Below are 22,745 nucleotides of genomic sequence, written 5' to 3' on the forward strand. Positions count from 1 at the left end.
CCTGTTCTTAAAACCCTAAAATAATGAAGATTCCCCAAGGCTCCCTGGGGCAGAATGATCAAGGCTTTACTGTTCATACAGATGAAAGGCCTTCCTAGTAGCCCCTACTTCAATCTTTCTGGCAACCTCATATTTGAGGAAACTGATGTCATGCTTCCTTCTATTTTTTCCTTCCCCTCACTTAAATATGCCTGTTCTTACAGCATTTCTCATTAGGATCTCATTTTCTGAGTCTTTGATTATCTTTGTTTCTCTTTTCAGTGTTCTCTTCAATTTTTCATCAGACATTGGGTGTTCAGTCACTCATTGCTCTGACACCTTTACTGGTTTCAGTAGGATGGGAGGATTACACTACCAAAATATTCTCAAGAAATACATTTCGTTTTTTATTTCCATTTCCACAGGGAGAGGAGTATTTAATGTGTTGGATTTCTTAGCAGAATTAAGGAGAATGGAAGATACTAAGAAGTCTAAAATTCAAATCACAGAGTTTGTCAACATTATATAACCAAACATCAGATACTTAGCTAGGTTTGCTTTGGCATCGTGAGATTCCAGTAGCCCAGTCCAGGCTGCCCTTAGCTGTTCTTTCTATTGCATATTCTCTAAAAGTCTTATACATTAGATGTTTGATTTAGTGATCTGTCAGTCAAATGAGTTTTAAATGTGAGTAGTTTCTTCTTTTTTTATATTATCCTTGAATTAAAATACCTACTACATTGTGACACAGAAGAGAAGTTGGGAAGAAATTAGTATTAAATATTTAAAATACTTTAGAGGAAATGAGTGCAAAACTGATCTTGCTTTTGTATGTTTCAGGATTGACTCATAAGTTGATGAAGGTGGTTGAGAGATATGATCAAACAGTGTTTCAGTGACCTATTAATCTAATGAGATTTTGAAGAGGAGCTACAGAGATGAAAGATTAAATGGAAAGAGGAGCAATTGTAGTTGATGGTGAATACAAAATGAAATGCCTCATGTGGCTTAACTTCATAGCTTGAGTCATAAAAATATACATGTTCGTTTGCATGATCTTTTCATATAATTCTCTTGGGAGATACTCAGGGATTTGCTTTTCCAAAGGAAAGCCTTGGTAGTTTTATACACTGTCTCTTCTTTTATATAATCAATTATTCTATTCCTGCAGCGTATAGTGTGCTGCGTATTCATGAAAAGGCTCAAAACTGGTAAAGGGAAAAATGTATGAGTCACAAAATAGTTTGAGTTTTCTCTTAATTAATTTGATGACTTATTGTTGAAAGCAGTGCTTACAGTGCATACGTTTACAGTAGTTCTTGATATATGATGTCATGGACACAGAGGAATATATCCAGAAACACCTTCACAGAAATTTGATGTGACCTTTGTAGTTTCTGGCAGTAATTTCATGGGAAATCTGTAAACAAGGCTGCAGATAAAGGAGAAGACTTCTTTGCTGTCTACTTTAGCAAATACTGAGATAAATTTTTATATATATTCTATGACAGTATGCACAGGTTGCTATTGTCATTTGCATTTCAGTTGGCAATGGTGAAGTTTTATATACACAGTAGTATTAGAACCAGATCGTGTAATGACTTACACGTTGTCTACACAAATGAGTGTGTGCTCAGAATCTCAGTTTTATGAACAGTGATGCTCTTTAAAGTGATGCTTCGAGGTTTCCTTTATCAGTTCAAGAAATAAAACTGTTCTGCTAATTTAAATTCAAGAGGAAAATGTGATTCAGTGGCAGATTATTTTTGAAGTCTTCACATTTCTCTCTAAAAAAATTTTACAAAGTCAAGTAAAAATTGATATAGCTTTATTTTTAAGTCAGAAATTAAATGTTTTGGAAAGCATGTTGATGTGCTTGCTAATACGTTTGTTTTCCATAATTTGAGATAAATTCCTATTTATAGTATTTTGTTGTTATTGTTGTTTTCTATGTAACTTAAAAACAATAGCTTTTAATATGTCCTGGAAAAGAAGGAAATGTACCAAAAAAACCCACTACATTGGCTTCACACAAAAAGGTGCTGATCTTCAGAACTCATTCTGCAAATAATGATGCTCTGTGAAGATGGAATTGGTCACTGAATGTTTTTCTCTATGTGATCAATTTGTTTTTCTGTAATCTTGGTTTTTTAGCGTTTTAATAGGCTAAGATGTGGCATTTACTAGTGAAAATACTAAAATTCACAGCACTTTTAAAAATATTTGCTAATGTAGCAGATGGATAATTCAGTATGTCTTGCTACAACAAAAGCTCATAATGCAATTACAAGCAAAAACGGAATTAAGACTATTTATCTTACAAATACTGTCTTCACATCCAAGACAGTTTTGTCTCACATTCTTATCCCATTCTATAGTTCTGCCATTTTCTGCCATTGCACCATTGCTCTTTGTGTATGCCGTAGTTGCTATAGACTTGACCAAAATACATGCTAATATCATGCAAGTAGTACCAATTAGCCTCTCATTCTTTGACAATAAAATGTTAAATTAGGATAAAATATTTGAAAACCTGTTAACACGCAGGCGGAAATGCGTAAAATGCTCCACACTGAAATCACAAATTTGTTTTGAGAAACTTTATAGAATGTTTCATTAAAGTACCACCTGCTTATACAGACATAAAGGAATCTGGCAGATGGAATATGCACTGAGGCGTTATTCAATAACCTTAAATCAGCTTTTCCTGACACCCAACTCAAGTGCTGCAATTTTTCTTTTCTTCTTGGCTTTTCAAGTCCTATCGTGTTCACTGTTCAGCTGTGTCTCTATTCCTGTATGCCCAGCAATGCCCTGGTAAGTAGTCCCTCTCACAGCATATTTCAAATTTTCACACTGCTAGTAATAGAACAGCAAGTGCGTCATTAATACCTTCTCTGAAATATGCGTGCCCAGTAGTGCCTTCCATGGGACTTTCTCCAGTTGAACATTTTCATATGTGCAGTGAAACATTTCATGAGTTTCACATGGTTTCAGTCAGGGAAGAAATATGGTATCCAGGCAGAGTGCTTCAAAATGATCTCTCTTGCAATCGGCTGACTTCTGCTAGGACTTGTACTGGGTTTCAGTATGTGTGCCTTTCCCTTTTCAATGACATTGAAGAGTAATGACTGTCAATTAAGTGGGACAGTGTTAGAATTAACTTTGCTTAACAAAGAAATGTTTTCTGCAACTACTAGCAAATATTTAATTGCCTATTGATGTTGTTGAGAAACAGAGGGAAATTTTTTTTCCTGGACATTCAGCACAAGGCGTACTCATGACCTTGTATAAGTGTTCTGGGCTTTAAGTGACTTCTAGAAATTGTAATATTAAGTCAACGTGAAGTAGAATAGTTCTAGGTTATGGAAATTAAGAGAAGTATTCTTTTTTCTTTTAGATGTTGGAGGGGGAGCATCTGAGAAATGGAAATAAAGTGCATTACATGCACAGAAGGAATTTTCAAACACATTTTGATAGAGAAATATGATTCTGTGATTATGATTATTACTTACATTCAAGCTAGAATGGATTCCTCATTCTGCTAAGTGTTGTATAAACACTTAAAGTTGTTTATAACTTTTCATCTATATATTAATTTTTCATCATTGTAGTCTTATAATGTATATAAGCAATACTGATCAATAATCATCAATTATTTCAATGACTAATTCAAGAAGAAAAATCTTTTATAACCTTAGTTGTAATATAATAGATATAGTCTTTATTTTTGTAAAAATTGTTATGCTTTAGGAGCCAGTAGGATCTACGTTGATTATCCATTAGCACCAGCATAGATTATTGTCATTTGGTGTGAACTTTGCTTAGATTTAAGGTCTATTTTGAGGCTTAGTTCATTGATACTTTGTGCTACTGAAGTGGAAATGACTGTGACCTCACAAGAAACATGAGCATATTACTACTAACATCACGGGCATGTGAAGTTATAGGCATATTTAACACTATGCTGAATCATGGGCAATACGTAGTGGCTTTTTTTTTTCAATTTCCTAAATTAAACAAAACAAAACAAAACAAAACAAAACAAAACCTTAATTTTGAAGTAATTCTGTTGCAGAAAGGAAGTCATAGTTAGAATTGCCAAAGTTAAAAATACAGATGAAACTTCAAAGGAAATCAGTTCAGCAGAAATATGTTGTTTAAGACATGTAAGCTTTTGTTTTTTTATACTTAAGTAAGATCAAAGTTGGAAATTTTTGAAACTCAAAACTATAGGGCTGCAATTTTTTTGCTGTTTTAAAGCAATTGAACTAATATTTTTCCAAAGAAGACTTTTTTAAAAAATCTCAAGAATTTATGTATTTACGTGATGTATAACTTTTTTAGGATTCTGTAAGAAATTTCAATTTTTATTGTACTACCTACTAATTAACATATCATTTAAAAAGAAGGATGGCTTAGTTCAACTTATGCCACAGTCATTTTAATTAATTTTAATGTGAGATATCTTACACAACCATAAAAGCTGCAGCTGAAGCCCTTAATTCTGTATTTACTGACCTTGCGTTTGAATCCTCAGTCTTCTATGAATCTTAACACCTTTTCATGAATTCTATCTTCTAACCTTTAGAAAGAGTTAGACAATTTAAAGGATTTTACTAGTACTGTTTTCATACGCATCCACCTGTAAAACCAGATATCTTAGTTATTGAAAGCATAGGGCAAAATAAAAGAGTATAAATAAAACTTTGTAAACTAAGCTATAAATAGTTTTCTGTTCCTATAAAAATAATTTCTCCATACATTTTCTTTAAAATGTCATGACTTCAAACTTTGATGGCTGACAGCCCTGCAGGCTTAGAAGCAAGGGTCTGTGTTTCCAATTGGAAAGCTGAGAATTTTTTCCTTCACAAGTTATTGCCTCTAGCCCTACAGGACTACTAGGTATTGGACTTAAAAGCAGTGACATTTTTCAATACAGAACAGATGTTACTTGCTTGAGATTAATATTTGACCATTTTACAGCTCAGAAGGTGTAATTTTATATGGGGAAAGAAACTTAGTGAAGAAAAGAAATAAATATTTTTATCAATGCTGAACACTCAAAATCATGCATAGAATAAAAAGTGTGAAGCCATCATAAATCCAAACATAGACCTGATTATGTGTATTGAAATCAACTGAGATACAATAACATATATCACTTAGCAGAATCTGTTTTCTGTGTCTATAATTGTGTATAATTCTACCCATCTCAGTAGAATACTATGAAATCTTTTAGGGTACAAGCAGGCTTACGCAATCCCAGTTCTACTCTATAAAATCAAAGAAATAAGACTTTTTTCTCTTATTCTTTGATAAACCGTTAATGCAAGGTAATAAAAAATTAATGGCTCAATATCCACCTATATGGTGCCAAGAAATTCAGTTTGTAAATTCAGGATGTCATAGTACTTCAACATTACTGAAGCTCAGTGAAGATATTGTTGTCTCAGCAGTATGTTGTAGATTTAATATGCATATGCAATATCCACAGCAAGATGAGATGTGTTTATATTGAAAGCAAAACCTTTAAACCAGGAATAATAGTTTAGATACAAGCTGAGCTGAACAGATGAAAGATTAGTCTAACCCCAGCATCCTGTCTGCCACAGTGGCTGTTAACAAATGCCTAGAAGACTTCTTAAAAGCAAGTAACTTATTTAGTGTAAATTCCCCCGGCATGCTTTCCGAATTCCAGCAGCTTTGTGATGTACAGCAAGATTTTTACCTTGGTGTGCTGTAGTCTTAAAAGACTTTCTTTTTATTCTTAATTTATCTAATCACTCTTTTAGTTCACATAATCTTCAGTTATTTATAAGCTCCTAAGGCAATCATTTTCACAGTTTAACCACACCCCTTGTGAAAAAAAGACCTATTCTTTGTTTTGTACAGCCTAATAATTTCTTATAATACCCTTTGGTCTTGTGTTGCAAGGAAAATCTAGCAATCATTTCTTGTTGATTTTCACCATGACACTCTTATAGATCCTTATCAGATTTCCCTTGACCACCCCTTACCAAGACTGAAAGGTACCTTGTGAAGGCTGTGATGTACCTTTTGTCACCTCATCCCTTCCCCTTGTATTTTTCCTACTTCTACTACATCTGTTTGAGTTAAGGAAGAGATCAGAACTGCTTACTGCATTCAAAATGTGGATATACTATGAACTTTTTTAGAGTGGCAAAATCATATTTTTTGTTTTGCTATTTCTAAATCCCTGCCACAAATTAAGATAACTGAAGAACACATCAGAAGCATGACATGATATGAATTAAAATACACGTTTTCTCTGATGCATAGTCAATAAAAAGATGTTTGCTTACATGTAATTTTACATATCATTTAGCTGTCTGAGAGATCAAAATATAGTGCCAGGTTCTTATGAGAGTTACACTGAAGGTATTTCATTGAAGCTGACAGGTCCAATCAATATACATCATGCCCTGACACGAAGTTGATTCTTGACATTCCCTGGAACGTCTATACGCACTTGCAATCGTACCCATAGAGTCATAGAATCGCAAGGTTGGAAATGACCTATAAGATCATCTAGTCCAACCACCTTCTCATTACCACAAGCACTAAGCCATATCTCACAGCTCCTCATCCAGATGCCTCTTGAACACTGCCAGGGATGGCAACTCCACCACCTCTCTGGGCAGCCATTCCAGTGCCTGATCACCCTCTGAGAGAAAAAGTTTTTCCTCATATCTAACCTAAACCTCCTCTGGTACAACTTGCGGCCATTTCCCTGGGTTATGTTTGCTGCCTGGGAGAAGAGGCCAAACCCCTCTTCACCACAACCTCCCTTCAGGAAGTTGCAGAGTGCAATGAGGTCTCCCCTGAGCCTCCTCTTCTCCATCATTGTGTCTTCACTAGGAGATACATTCTAGCTAATAAGCTTCAGGTACTAAGGAGTTTGTATATAACTCAGATTGAGTAATGTAATCTAAATTAATCGTATTCTTTATTTATTACACTTCTAAAACATTGTGTAGTGTGAGAACATAACAGAATGTAAATTACTTCAATATGTAAAAAGATGCTATTACAGTTTCTGCTTGTAGCAGTGTGTCTGAGTGAAAAGAATGGCATTTCAAATTTGGAATTTTCAGCTTACGCATGCCCCATTTGTACAACGAATTGCAGACACACAGACGGAACATTTGCTGTATGCCTTTCATGTCATTGTGCTGAAACTGCAATATTAGCTGAATTAAGTTAACGGCATGAAGCTGGTTCACACTGGATATGGGAAAAAGGTTCTTCACCGGAAAGCAAAGGGCATGGAACAATCTCCCCCGGGCTGTGGTCATGGCTCCCATGGGAATTCTGGGAGTCTTTGGACAACATTCTCATAGAGTTTGATTTTGGGCGGTGCTTTGTGGAGCCAGGAGTTGGACTCGGTGATCCTTATGAGTCCCTTCCAATTTGGGATATTCTATGATTTTATATTCCCATGTATGTTTTTAGATACATATATTTTCAGTAGTGTATGTGATACAAACTTATAAGCAACAAAATATGATATGAGCCCTCTTTTCAGAGACAGAATAAAATAAATATAGCATTTTCTTTTGGGCCTAGAAAAAATTTACCTTCTGGCATTCATTTTGGCTTTGAATCCTAGGGACATCTTACCTTTCTTCCAACTCATATCAAGATTCAGGATGGTGCAGTCCATCTCTGTTTTAAGGCTTTAAGCTGCAAGGTGATATGTAATGATAGCTGAATATTATTATATTAACATTATTAATTTTGGGACACCTCTCCCATCCTTTTCTATCATACCCAAAGGCTAAGGAGTGCATCATATTCAGCAGCACGTAGAAGAAAAAGACATTATAACACCCCCTGCTTTTGCAGAGCATAAAGTGTCAGTGCTAGGGAAGGTTATGGAACAGATAATCTTGTGAGCCACCAGTTAAAGGTCAACCAGGGGATCAGGCCCAGTCAGCATGGGTTTCCAAAGGTAGATTCTGTTTGACAAACCTGATTTCATTCTATGACAAGGTGACCCGCTTAGTGGGTGAAGGTAAGGCTGTCGATGTGATTTACGTGAGCTTCAGTAAAGCCTTTGACAGTGTCCTGTACAACATCCTCATGGAGAAGCTGGCTGCCCATGTTTGGATGGGTGTACGCTCCACCAGGTGAAACACTGGCTGAATGGCCAGGCCCAAAGAGTTGTGGTCAATGGAGTTAAATCCAGGTGGCTGCCGGTCACAAGTGGTGTCCTCCAGGGCTCGGTATGTTTGTTACAAATGTATTTGTCTTTTTCAGTGTAGGTGTACCAGATATACTACACACCACAGTGGCCTACTGTGCAACACATAGCATTATACTATTTAGCATAATCCCTGATAAATAATTTTCAGTGTTTATACATGGCATGGTGCAGACCCTCATTCTTTTTTCAGCACTTCTGAGTGCTATGGGGAACTTAAGCATCTGATGTCATGTGCTGTGTTGCTGCGTGATGCACACTTCCTTCTCGCTTCTCTGCTAGTAAATCCTATGAAAAGCAACAATAACAATCATCAAAAACAAAAGCAAACAAACAAAAACATACGCACACACACACAAAAAAAAAAAACACAACAAACCACAGTTTAAATGTTATCTTCAGTGATTACCAGTATCTGCTGACTTTATTTTAGGTAAAAATACCAGTAAATAGATGTGAAGCACTGCTAAAAAGTGTGTTAGTTGACACTATTTTCTGTTTACTAATCACATTTTATTCTCTTAGTATAGAAATGACACCAATTGGTGTAGGAAATTCTAGAAGCAAGCCACTGTATGTATCTGTTTTCTGCGAGTGCAGAAGTTTTGCTGTAATTTTTCAGTAGCGGACAGTTTTTCATTGAACACATCTACTCAGGAAGATTTAGATGAGCAATAGCTCACGCAAAGGCATTGCAAAGTACCTGCACTCAAAATGTTTTGAATCTGGAAGCCACATTATTACGTCCTAAGGTAATAAGATTTATTGACAGGCGACAGTAACTGCGCTAAGTCCAGTTCACAAAATTCAAGATACACTAAGGAGATTATTGTAAAATCTTCTCTTTCTTTTAAAAACAAAACCTCAATTTTCTAATTTGGTACTTGAACTTACTTTACTCTGTAATCACAGTAGTTGTCCCGCATCTTAATAAATAAATAAATAAATAGATAGATAGATATAGTTTAAAAAAAAGATGCATGACTCTTTGTATTGTCATAGGAATTAACCCTGTGATTTACAGAGATGTAATGCAAACCTACATGTGTCAACTTTAACAATGCTTTTAATCATATTTTTAAAAAACACTGTAGGAAAGATATGTGTTTAGATATTTTATGTTACATTTACTGTCACTCATGTACAAAGTCACCACACTCGAACTTCTTGCAACAATTTGTTGCATTACCATTTTAATAAAGCCTCAGGTGTTACATGAGATATTTACCTTCCACTGCAGGTACCTCAATCTTTAATGGGCTTTATCAGACCTCCTTTCCATTCACCACATAAATATGCAAAATTCTAAGCCCACAGGATTTTATGACTCTTAAAGTTTTTGTTCACCAAGTCTTCATTCAAGTGTGCTCTGAAGAGCACTAGCATTACCTTTCAGTAGGTTACATAAACAATTCATCTCTCTGCCATTCTTCACAGTGGCCTTGACTTAGCAGTAACTTGGGTGTTACATCAAACAGAAACCCAATGAAGTAAATAAACAAACAAACAAAAACCTACACCGTAGTTCTTTTGTTCAATTATTCACACAAGTTAGAAGAGACTTAACTGATGTTGCATTTCTGCTTGCAAGATTGGGAACCTTTCAGAAGGAATGACCTAATCTCCAAGCTGTGGGGCATTTTGAAATAATGAAGCTTCTCATACTACCTTTGTTCATCATTATTCCTACTCTTTACATTAAAGCTAAATACTGACTGTATGAAGGGAAGACTACAATTTTACAGGGCCAAAGTTAAGGTTTTCAATGAAGAAAGGCTATCCTACTGAAGATATTGAGCATCATCACTATAAATTCTTTGTCGCTTAAAATTGGTTAATTAGTATGTGTTTGATACCAGTTAAGAGACAACAACAACCTATATGCATTGCTCCTATTGAGATATTTGTATTAAGTGTATTTTTAATGTTCAGACTGATAACCAATAAAAGATGTGATGGAGGTTCATTCAGGGTGCACACTGACTCACCAGGGACAGAATAAGGAGATTAGCATTACTCTTATTGAAACAAGAGTTGTTAGTTGGCCAGTCAGGTACACAAGATAACATCTGATCTAACAAAGAGACTTCTCCAAGGAATAATAAAAAAAAAAGAAGTACTTATTTTAATTAAGAGGAATGGTGAGATTATCTCCCAAATAAAAAATAATGAATTTGAGGAAAAATATATCAGATCTGTTGAAACTCCTGGGGAGGACTTACAAAACAAGATTGTTTGTAAAAGCCAAGTGTCATACACAAGGCAAAGGACGTAACCTGGGTCCCAACATACATGGAAAACAGAACTCTATAAACTGAATGTTTAGAAAATGTTGCAGAGTACCATCTGGATTAAGAAGCAAACATGCTGCTGACATCCTGATGTCAATAGAGTGAATTGTCCATTTTATTTTTTATTCCTTGTGTATTCTATAACATTTTAAACTATTTTCTTGGCTTAAATTCAGTATTTTTTTGAAGTGCATTTAAAATACAAAGTAATGTATAAACCTGAGGATCGTCAGGGAGCTTGTAATGCTGTTGTTTTAATGTTCAGACTCCTGAATAATTAAGATGAAGTGGAGCAGGAGCTCGAATGTAGATTCCAAACTCTGTTTTCCTGAAGTACAGCCACAAAGTCCATGCTTTGGTTGACCTCTGAGCCCTGTGCATAGTTCTGTTCATTGAGCACCTGCCTCAACAGGAGTCAGGGTACTCCCAGACCAGAATACATGGTAGTCTGGTGGTTAGTGCTGCAAAATATCAATTCAAAATCCTCTGGTAGAGAAGGAAACTGAAACCACTGAATTGCAATGTAAAACAGAGACTCCACTGGGCATTTTGAAATGAAACTGTCTTTAAGCTTTTGAAAAGTAGCATGTACATACCTAGCTCCAAAAGCTCTTGTCTGCATCATCAATATGAACATAATTCCAGTGTCTGACTACTTAACGTGTCTCTCCTGATATTCTCTTTATGTGGCTTAATTTTATTCCTATATTATGGTTGGCATCTTTGGAGCCTAATTCAAAACATTGCCAGAGGAGAGCAGACAAGAGGAGAGGATAGGACAGGACAGAATTGAATCAAGTTGCTTGGGTTGGAAGTGACTGTAGAGATCACCTAGTTTCATCCCCTCTGTCAAGGGCAGGATTGGAACACACTGTATCAGCCTGCCCATGACCCCATCCAGCCTTGCCTTTAATCCTTCCAGGGATAGGAAACCCACAGTTTATCTGAGCTAACTGTTCCAGTGCCTCACCACTATCTGAATAAAAAACTTTCACCTAACATCTTCCCTCTTCCAGTTTAAATCCATTCCCTTTGTCCTATCACTGTCTACCCATGTAAAATGTTAGCCTCCCTCCTGTTCATAAACTCCTTTCAAGTACTGGGAGGCCACAGTAAAGTCCCCTGAAGCCTTCTCCTCACAAAGCTAATCAAGTTCAACTCTCTCATAGGAGCTTCATAGGAGCAGTGTTCCAGTCCTCTGGTCATCTTTTTGTTCTTCCTGTGGACCCACTCCAACAGCTCTGCATTTCTTGTGCAGGAGACCCCAGGCCTGGATCCCATACTCCAAATGGGGCTTTACAGGGGCCGAGTAGATCATCTCCCTCTCACTGTGGGCTACCCCTCTTTTGATATAGATATAAGGATGTGGTGAGGGACCATGGCAAAGGCCTTATTAGATGATATCAGTTGCCCTTCCTTTGTCCACCAATTCTGTCACTCCATCATAGACAGACACCAGATGGTGAGGTATAATTCGTCCCAGATTCAGCACTCAGCATTTGGTCAGCAGGGCAAGGGAGGGGATTTTGCCCCTCTGCTCTGTGCCATGAGACCCTACTCAAGTACTGCATCCAGATGTGGAGCCCTCAGCACAGCAGAGACATGGACCTGTTGGAGAATGTCCAGAAAAGGACCACCAAAATTATCCCAGGGATGGAACACCTCTCCTACGAGGTCAGACTGAGAGAGCTGGGGCTGTTCAGCCTGATGAAGTCTCTGAGTTGATCTGATAGCGGCCTTACAGTATCTAAAGGGGAGCTACAGGAAAGAAGGAGACAAACTCTTTAGCAGGGTCTGTGATGATAGAACAAAGGGAAATGGTTTCAAGCTCAAAGAGGGTAGATATAAGTTAGATATAAGGAAGAAGTATTCTACAGTGAGGGTGGTGAGGCACTGGAACAGATTGCCCAGAGAGGTAGTGGATGCCTTGTCCCTGGAGACTTTCAAGGCAAGGCTGGATCAGGCCCTGGGCAACCTGATCTATCTGTGGTGTTCCTGTTCATTGCAGGGAATTGAACCTCATGGCCTTTCAGGGTCCCTTCCAACTCCAAGGATTCTATGATTCTATGATATCTTCAATTTCTGCATCCAAATCATTGATAAAAATGTTGAAAAGGACTTAAAACTAAGTCCTTGGGAACTATGCTACTGACCTTCCACCAGCCAGATGTAGCTACATTTGCTATAAACCTTTGAGTTCTAGCATTGAGCTAGTTCATCACCCAGTACAGTGTGTAATTGTTTATCTCACTGTCGAACAATTTGTCCAGAAAGATGCTGTAAGAAACAATATCAAAGGCCTTACTGAAATCCAGAATGATTACTTCCTCTGCCTTCCCTTCATCCACTAAGCAGGTGATTTTATTGTAGAAGGAGATTAAATTACTAAGACAAGACTTTCCTGTGATGAAACCACAATGAGTATGCCTGATAATAGCTATGTTTTTTTAAGTGCCTTTCAATAATCCCCAAGGATAATTTTCTCCATAACTTTTCCAGGGACTGGAAAAGTTACAGATAGGTCTGTAGTTTCCTGGATCTTCTCTCATGCCTTTTTTATAGGTAGGTATAATATCCATAGAATCAAGGAGGGTTTGGGTTCCAACCCTCTGCTATAGTCAGGGACACTTGCCATTAGACCAGGTTGCTCAAAACCCCATCCAACCTGGCCCTGAATGCTTTCAGGGTGGGGGGGCATCCACAGCCTCTCTGGACAACTTGTTTCAGTGTCTCACCACCCCCACAGTACAGAATTTCTTTGTAAAATCTAGTCTAAATCTACCCTTTTCCCATTTAAAGCCATTTCCCCTCATCCTGTTGCTATGTGCCTTTGTAAAAAGTCCCTCCTCAGCTTTCCTGCAGGACCCCTTCAGGTACCGAAAGGCCACTGTATAGATATGATCAGTATAGTGGCTCAAACTCAAATGCATATTGGAAACACCATTTCTAAAATGCATTTTAATATTGGTTAGTTTCAGTCAGCAGAGATCTCCCCAGACTCCCACAGCCTTTGCTAAATTGCTGAGAGATATGGAACTATAACATCCGTTAATTCCTACAGCACTCTGTGCAGGTACCATCTGGCCCCAATGACTTATGAACAATGAGCTGATACAGATGTTCCTTTACAATTTCAGTGACCATAGATGAAAGTCACTGCTTTCAGTGCAGAGCAAACAAGTTCTGCTTTAAGTTTTGTCATGTCATCCAATCTAGAATAACATAGGATATTGTAATAGTAACAGTGATGGAAGATGAGCCTATGCTACTTCCCTGCCATTAGTATTCAAATTTATTTCTCTCCCTGTTGGTCATACCTGACCTTGAATCTTGAAATAATTATACATCTGTACTTTATTACTAACCTTTTCATTTTTAAGAAACATTAAAGGTAGCTACTACCCTGATCTAGGATTTGACATTCTTAATTTTCAGGAGAAACTTCTGAGCCCCTAATTTTTTCAAGCCCTTGGCAATATGCAGATCACAACGTACCTTTTTGCTTGGAGTACCTGTGAATAATAGTAGTGTGAAAGATCTTGCAGGTTCATCATTGAAAAATTACCAGATAGCAATGTTTCCTTACATCACCACAAATATACACTAATATTTTTATAATCTGAACGTATGAATATGAATGACTCTACTGATTTGGGGGAAAATGAAAGCTAATAAATCATTTGTTGAACAATATATATGTATATATATTTGCTACTAAATACCTGATAATATTATCTTATAAATTAATATGGTCAAAATTGTCAGATTTTCTTCATATCCAGAATGTTTTTACACTCAATACTGAAAACTTTGAGAATATGTATTTTAACATAACAAGTGTCTACAGGATTTTTTTGCCCCAAGTGACAAAATCTGTCATACTACAACTTAAATGAAGAGACTTATCTCTAAATATGCACCGAGTTAAGCAGTACATGCTTTCATAATGTAACATGATTCTTCTTGTCTTGGTCATCCACTATATCTCCCTGCAATAATAAATGAACTTAGCAAAATTGTATTCAAATGAAAGACAAAATTAAACTAACAATTGACACTGAGTAAATGAAACATCAACAAAAAGGAAAGGAGACAGCAATTTACTATGAAATTTGTAGTAGAGTTGATAAGTATGCTTCAATTCTTATAGCTTTTATGAAAATAGGACACATCCCTCTGTTGCTTCCTGTAGTTTATACAATATACAATATTGTGGAAGGAAATTTTCTCATCTATTCCATTCACCCTGTGAGTCCATTGGCAAAGAAGTCATACTTCTCATAAATCCTTAGCAGATAAGGACATGCTTTGGTAGCGTGTACACAGTAGGAATGCCCAGTATTTACTTCTGTGCTTTATCTGAGAGGGCATCTACAGAGTTAGAGATGAAGCTATGGATAGAAATTCATTTCCCTTGTTTTTTTGGGTGTACTATCATTCATCTCATCAGATTTTCTATACAATCTGGGGAAAAGAGGGAGAATGCTTTAGCTCAAATTAGCATTGATGATATTCCTAGAAACAAACAAACAAGCAAAAACAATGACAACTACAAAAAACACAAAAACAGTGTAGAATGGCTTTGTCCAGTATCTTATAAAAATGTGCATAACTGCTGTAAGTCTGCATTATAGTGGTAGTTCAGAATACCATTATAGAGAACTATGCAGTAGGAGGCAGGAAACTCCTAGTATTTATTTCATACTATTTTCATCACAATATTCCTTTAGAATTTCCTTTCCTTTTACACTTTGAAACACTTGTAGTATGCTAATGTCAAGGAGAGTATTGATGGCAGTACAGCTTATGTGCACTTTTCTCTAGATTATGCCCTAAACTGCATGGACGGAAAGTGTAGAAAGAAAAATAAAATATTGATCCAAGCATTAATACTCACTTACATATCTTTCCTTTGGATGAATCATTGGTTTAGTAGTCAAACTGACAACCAAAGGAATTTTTGTTTTCTTCCCTTAGATCTTATTATGTGTTGGAGATTATTAGAAAGTTAATGTAACAATCCATGTAATAACTACAACTGCTATCGTGTAAAACGTATTTTTTATGGCTTAGTATCTCATCTAATTTTAATCACACTGGACTAAAACTTGATTTCCAGCCCAGATGCGCATTCATTTTACAATAACAACAATAATAACAATAACAACAACAACAACAACAACAATAATAATAACTATCAGATAGCATTTGTTTTTTTATATATGAAAATAAAAGTGAAAATAAAATTTTCAAGAATTTCCACTTTCTTTGAAAAAAAAGAGAAAAGAAAAAAAGAAAAAAAGCACACCTACAATTGCAAAGATGTTGTTGTGGAAAAATAAATAATTCAATACCTTACTTGGAAAGGTGCCCTTGTTCTTTTGGTAATTGAACTCCCTATAGTGTTTTGGTTGGAAATTCAACGGCAAAATATCCGTCACCTAGTTTTTTCTTTTGATATCTTGCAAATTCAGAGAGAATTCTGGGGACACTTTTCATATTTTAGACATGTAGTCATAAAACAGTTATTTTAGTACATTCTATTATTTTTCATTTCCATTATTTCATGCATTATTTTTTTCTAACTTGTATAGGGTAAAAAAAAAAATAAATTGTTAATTATAGTAACAACTTCAGGCTAAACAACAGTTTGGTAAACTAAAGTTTTTATGTGTTACATTATTATGCAAAGGGTTTGCATTCATCTTTTTTGTTGTTGGTAGTGTGTTTGGGTTGGTTTGTTTGTCTATTCATTAGGAACAACTGTGGAGATAAACCAGATGTTGCCATATACTACTGCAGGAACAAGATAAACCACAGCAGAAATTATGTATACTAAGGGTTAGGTTATGCTTCAGACATATGGACATGCACAATTTGAAAAGAGTCCTGCAGTTCGACTCTCCTATAGCTTCCCTGATGTTTTAAGTCCAGGTGTAAAGAAGTAAACAGGTCTTGAAAGAACTTTATCTTCACTAACATACCATCTTGCACATCTGAACAAGCACAATAATGATAATCTGCTTTTCAGAAGGGCCATAAGAGTATTGTCTATCATTTACCAGGTGAAAAAAAAATATATCGTCCCCATTTTCTCCTTTCTTCTCATAATTATTTGTCATATTTGTCTATTCATCAATTGTAATAGAAGTGGAATATCAAAATCTCTTCCTAAAGGAAAAACAGCACCAATTTGAATAGAAAAAAAAATGTACAGTAATGCACACACTGAAGAAGTTGGGAGAATTAAGGTTACCTCAGGAGAGCTGATGTTATAATTTCCTAATGTTCATGTAGTCTGCTTTCTATCCTGTTATTTAAGTAGAATCATAGAGTCATGGAATCATAGAATGGCCTGGGTTGAGAAGGACCATAATGATCATCCAGCTTTAACCCCCCTGCAATGTGCGGGGTTGCCAGCCAGCCACTAGGCCAGGCAGCCCAGAGCTACATCCAGCCTGGCCTTGAATGCCTCCAGGGATGGGGCATCCACAACCACCTTGGGCAACCAGTGTGTCACCACCCTCTGTGTGAAAAACTTCCTCCTAATATCTAACCTAAATTTCCCCTGTCTCAGTTTAAGACTATTCCCACCTTGTCCTGTCAGTCTCCACCCTTGTAAACAGCTGTTCCCCCTTCTGTTTATATGCTCCCTTCAAGTAATGGATGGCCTCAGTGAGGTCTTCCCAGAACCTGCTCTTCTCCAATCTAAATAAGCCCAGTTCCCTCAACCTTTCCTCATAGGAGAGGTGCTCCAGCCCTCTGATCATCTTAGTGGCCTTCCTCTGCACCCACTCCAAGAGCTCTGTGTCCTTCTTATGCTGGGGACCCCAGGCCTGGATGTAGTACTTCAGATGGGGCCTCACAAGAGCTGAGTAGAGGGGGACAATCACATCCATCTCCCTGCTGGCCAACTCTTTTTTAATGCAGCCCAGAACAGTTGGCCTTCTGGGCTGCAAGCACACACTGCTGGCTCATGTCTAGCTTCTCGTCCACCAGGACCCCCAAATCCTTCTCTGCAGGACTGCTCTCAAAGAGGTCTTCCCTGAGTTTGTATAAGAACCTGGGATTACCCCAACCCAAGTGCAGCACCTCATTAAGTTTTCATGGGCCCACTTCTTCAGCCTGTCCAGGTCCTTCTGTATGGCTTCCCTTCTTTCCAATGTACTGTCTGCACTGCTCAGCTTGGTGTCATCCACAAACTTCCTGAGGGTGCACTGTATGCTATCATCTATGTCGTTGACGAATATGTTAAAGAGCACCCAAGACTGACCCCTGAGGGACACCACTTGTGATTAGCCTCCACCCTGACACAGAACCACTGATCGCAATCCTTTGGCTGTGTCCAGCCAACCAATTCCTAATCCATATAAGAGTCCATCCTTCAAATATATTCCTCTCCAGTTTAGAGAGAAGGATGTGGTGAGGGACAATGTCAAAGGCAGAAGTCCAAGTAGAATGACATCCACCACCCTTCCCCAATCATTCAAGCTGTCACTCCATCATATAAGGCCACCAGATTGGTCAGGCAAGATCTGCCCATGGTGAAGCCATGCTGGCTGTCTCAAATCACCTCTGTCTCATACGTGCCTTAACATAGCTTCTGCTCCATGATCTTTCCACGCACAGATGTGAGGCTCACCGGGAGCTCACCCGTAGTTCCCCAGGTCTTCCTTTCTCACTTTCTTAAAAATAGGAGTAATGTTTACCTTTTTCCAGTCACCAGGGACTTCACAGTCGTGATTTTTCAAATATGATGGAGAGTGGCTTGGCAACCTCATCAGCTGTCTCTTTCAGAACCCTAGGATGGATATAATCCAGCCCCATGGATTTATACATGTTCAATTTCATGAGCAGGATTTGGACTTGTTCCACTTTACAGTGGGACAGAAGCCACTCCCCACACCCTCACCTAGAGGCTCATGGTCCTGGAAGACACGGGAAGCCTGACCACATGTGAAGACTGAGGCACAGCACTCATTGAGTAGCTCAGGTTTTTCTGTGTCTGAGGAAGCCAGCTCCCCATTACCTTTAATCAGAGGGGGAACACTCTTCTTGGCCTGTCTCCTTCAGCCTATGTACCTATAGAACCACTTCTTGTTATCTTTCACATCCCTCGCCAAGTTCAGCTCCATCCGCGCCTTCGCTTTCTTAATCCTATCTCTATTCACATGGACAACAGCCCTGTATTCCTCCCAGGATACACAAACCTGCTTCTACTTTCTGTACATTTCCCTCTTTTCTCTCATTTTAAGCTGCAGGTCCTTGCACTGCCACGATGGTTGTCTGCCTCTTCTTCAACTTCTGCTGGAGGATGGAGAGCTGTTGCGCTCTAAAGGGTGTCCTTAAAGAGCTGCCAGCTCTGTTCTGTGCCCATGCCCTTAAGGACAGTTTCCTAGGGGATCCACTCAGCAGTTCCTTGAGCAGCCGGAAGTTTGCTGTCCTGAAGCACATGGTCCTAGCTCTGCTTTTTGCCAGGTCCATATTCTTCAAGATCACAAACTCCACCAAGACACAGTCACTACAGCCCAGGCTGCCTCCAATCTTAACCTCTCAAGTAATCTAATCTAATGGCATGACAGATTTAATATCCCACTTTAAACATATATAAATCATCAAGTAAATTACTAAAGTAAGTACTCTTTCTTCATGATCAAAAACCCAAGAAACTGCTTGAGATAGATGGTGTATATTATTTGGTTAAGCGCTTTACTGAATGGTTTCAACAGGGGTGCCATAGTTGATTTTCAGTCAAAACTATGTTAAAGTAGACAGAACAATGCAATTAGTAAGACATGTACATTACTATTTTTAACAAAATATGTGAATAATAAGAAAAAAAACATGACATGAGACTAAGAAAAATACTGCAGAATAAGGGAAGCATGGCTGCTAGCATATTAAATGTGGGTTGATCAGCAGTCTTTGTCAGATTGACAGATATGGCTGTGAAGTATTTGGGTCTTTTATTCTAAAAAAATGCTCATATCCTATAAGCTGCATTTCCCTTTCAATATCTGAGACAGTCATAACATTGTTTACGGTAGTGAGAATCATATATGCCATGCAGTATTGCATAATGCAGTATTAATCAGTAAAAATGACATTACTTCTACTGTATCACATTCAATCAGAATGTTTTTTCTGTACATCATTTGGCCATTATTTTTATTGCACAGTATCTACCCAGTTGTTAATCAGAACTGCAAAGTTTACATTAAACTCTGACAGAGTTTTGAAAAGACACTGGCATTTCTCTAACTGTAAGACTTCTCTGAGAAGGACATTCTTATCTAGAAATTTTTGAGGGTTTTTTTTTTTGGGGGGGGGGAGAGATTATGCCATGTTAGCCATGGACGTGTGAGGCTGGTTTACATACTTAGATGTTTTTTTCGTTTCCCTTTTTTTCTCCACTATTACATCTGCCTAAACTGCAGAATGACATAGGATCTGCAATGGTGAATATGCTTCTTGGGAATTCCTCTGCTTATATCATGGGAATTCTGCCAGATTGATTAAATCATCTGCAACTCTGTGGAAAAGTACAAAATTGCCAATAATGGCCATGAATCTACATCTATATTTGCTACCTATTTTCAATTTGATAATTTTCCTTTATATAAATAGAACATGTGTTAATAGTACCTGTCACTTCTTTATAGCTTTCTGTATAACAAGAAAGATCCACAGGAATAATAGGTGCCCGTTTGCATATTCATATAACCCCAAACACTAGACATATATTCAAAGAAAGTCACGCCAAAAAGGAATGAATTTTCTAAATATGGATTCGATTCTGACAAGACCAGGAAGTCTGTTTTACAAGAGGCACAGATGATCATGGATGAAATACTTGACTAAAAAGTGTAGCATTGAGATTTATGAATATAGTATAACTTTTTAAAATCCATTTTCATTCAAATTTCACCTGAATTCCACTCCTTATTTACTTTATACCTAAAAAAATGTACTGATTTTATATCAGCAGGTCAAAATGTTCAACATCTCTGAGTAAATAATCACACACTTACAGTTCTGCAGGCATGAGCATCATGAAACAAATTACAGTTACACTTTTCCACTGGATCATACTCATTATTCCATCTCCTTCATGGACTTCGTAACAATATGCTCAGTTTCTGTCAGCCATCCTTTCAACTGGCTACATATATAAATTAGATTTTTTTTTCAACTGCATTAGTTACAAATAGAGCTATATCATTTAATCACTGAATTTTCATTTGTTACCTTTTGAATTATAATGTTGCTGCGAAGAAAAAAAAAGAAAAAAAGGAAAAAAAAGAAAAACAGAAGAAGATGAAGATTGTAATGCAGGAAATGTCAATATTAGCCTGCCTCTGCTCCTATCGTGTCACTGAATATCTTATTGTTAAGTTTAATTAGACCACTTTCTTCATTCCAGTGTTTTTGAAAAATCCATTCCAATTTTCAATAATGTTCAAGTAATTTTGCAAAATACAAGGTGTATTTGTAATTTCTGATAATATAGTAGTACAGAAAACTGGTCAGCTAATGTGTGAATGGAATTTTACGTTTGCATGAACAGCTTGAATAACCAAATGAGTCCCTCTAAACGTGGTGGACTGCCCATGATTAATACTAATTTAAATACAATTATAATTGTAACAGATGTTTTGTTTTAAATTAAACTGATCTCTGTGGTTGTCTACCTTTTATAATTAGGTCTTGTCTAAGTCTCTGCATTGGACACCACCTGCAAGGATTTAGTGCTAACTGGATGCATTGTGTTTTCCAGCATAGGGTGAATTCAGTATGTGAAATCTTGTTCTCAGAATGAATAATACCATCCTTTTGTTTTAAAAACATGCCAATTTCTCTTAAGCTATCGTTCTTTAATATTTAATCAGTACAGATAAATGCATCTCATTTAGCCTTGACTATATCACAAGATAAGAGAAAGTTAATAAAATAAATTAGTTAGTTTATCCAGAAGATAGTGCTTCAGAATATAGAATGTGCAACTACATATTTCAAAGTGGATATTGATTTATCATGTGGCTCTCCAAAAGGCGCTATTGTGGAGGAAAGCTAATAGACAGTGGCTTGAAGAATTTGTGATTTTCTCTCACTTGTTTCATCCAGTTACTGTTTGTTTTATATATTAGAGGATACTGTTCTGAAGACAATAGCAGGTAAGGGTTACATCTATTGTGTGCTCAAAAGCTAGTGATGTACAATGTTGAAGTGGACTGGCGCAAACTGCATTCTGAGAGTGGACTTTGGATAACAGATTGCTTTTGCATGAGGACTCTTGGTATTTAGAGCCACTCATAAGGGTGGGTTATTGAGGCACAAGAGGTGAAACAAGAGTGAATCCAGAAAATTATTGTTTCCCAATTTTGTTTCTTCCACCATTATTTTTGTGGTTTCAAGTCATTTAGTGACCTGAGGTGATATTGACAGGAATTGACAGCGCACACGCTGCTGCTGGCAGCAGAGTCCTGCAGTTGCTCCCTGGACACGAAGACGGGGAAACAAGAAGAAAGAAACCCAATTGGTGTTCTCTAAACATAACATATGTAAAGATAATAGGTTTGATTTAGTTGAAACCAACCTCTTTTTTCCAGTAGTAATGATTTCCCTCCCCTTTCCATTGCAGTTCAGGAAAAAAAGCAGGAATGATTTTTTTGCCTCTCCCTCTCTCCTTGTCCGCACAAAGAAAACGTGGGTTGATACCATTTTTATTGTTCTGCTGGGGTGGGCTTCAGACCTCACATTAGCATATTGAATGGCTAATTGAATTCGGGGACCGTGTTAATCATCTTGCTTTCTTCAGGGCAGGTCCGTGAAAAGTGCCAGCAAATGATCTCTTTGACTTGGGGTTAGTGTGTTGCTGCCACCCCAAGAAAAAGAAATCACGAAGGGGGAGGGAGCTTAGGAAAGGCGAGTTGACTGAGTGATGTCTGGAGGGCGAACTCGTGTGTCTCTTTGGTGATGTTGTGTGCTGCTGTACTGAAATCCACCCCTCTGCTGGAGCTAAGGCAAGAGTTGGAGGCATCTGATGCTGCCGTTTCCAGGGTGAAATTTCCAAGGCTGATCACTAAAAACAACTAAAAAAAAAAAAAATCCTCAGCAAAAATAAGCATCAGAACAGAAGATCCGGCATCTCCCAGTCCAACTGGCATAACCCAGACAGGCGTTTGAGAACCATCTGCCTTTAAACTATCCACGCACACAAGGAAAAATAAATACACATAGAGAAAACA

The 22,745-nt window shown here is 37.4% G+C and overlaps 1 protein-coding gene across 1 annotated transcript in view; it reads left to right on the forward strand.

Moving 5' to 3' along the window:
* Nucleotides 1-22,745, forward strand: part of ADGRB3 (adhesion G protein-coupled receptor B3) — a 448,004-nt gene that overhangs the window by 329,005 nt on the left and 96,254 nt on the right. The window lies entirely within an intron of this gene.

The sequence above is a fragment of the Centrocercus urophasianus genome, unplaced genomic scaffold (assembly GCF_019232065.1).
Source record: "Centrocercus urophasianus isolate 14NV4802_14NV808 unplaced genomic scaffold, USGS_Curo_1.0 seq_10, whole genome shotgun sequence".
In the NCBI taxonomy this organism is placed as follows: domain Eukaryota; kingdom Metazoa; phylum Chordata; class Aves; order Galliformes; family Phasianidae; genus Centrocercus; species Centrocercus urophasianus.